This window comes from Arachis ipaensis, chromosome B09 (genome assembly GCF_000816755.2).
Source record: "Arachis ipaensis cultivar K30076 chromosome B09, Araip1.1, whole genome shotgun sequence".
In the NCBI taxonomy this organism is placed as follows: domain Eukaryota; kingdom Viridiplantae; phylum Streptophyta; class Magnoliopsida; order Fabales; family Fabaceae; genus Arachis; species Arachis ipaensis.
In genome coordinates this window covers 1,777,644-1,777,942 of record NC_029793.2, presented here as the reverse complement: position 1 = coordinate 1,777,942, position 299 = coordinate 1,777,644, and positions in this window count along the sequence as shown.

Below are 299 nucleotides of genomic sequence, written 5' to 3'. Positions count from 1 at the left end.
AATTAAAGCTGTAAGAATAAACACTTTACAGGAGAAAAATATACATATAGTACAACAAATACTTCATGTATTTTATAATTTTGTCTTCACACATTTTGTTCTTTGATCATCAACCGTGACATCATTTTATTTTTTATCTTAAATTGATTGAGAATTTATTTGTTTTTGATTTTTAAATATACAAATTACACAACTTTAATAAATTATTAGTAGTATTCATTTTCGGAGTGAGAATGAATATATAAATTCATAATGCTGGTCGATCAAACATATCACCAACATATTTTAAAGACTGATAA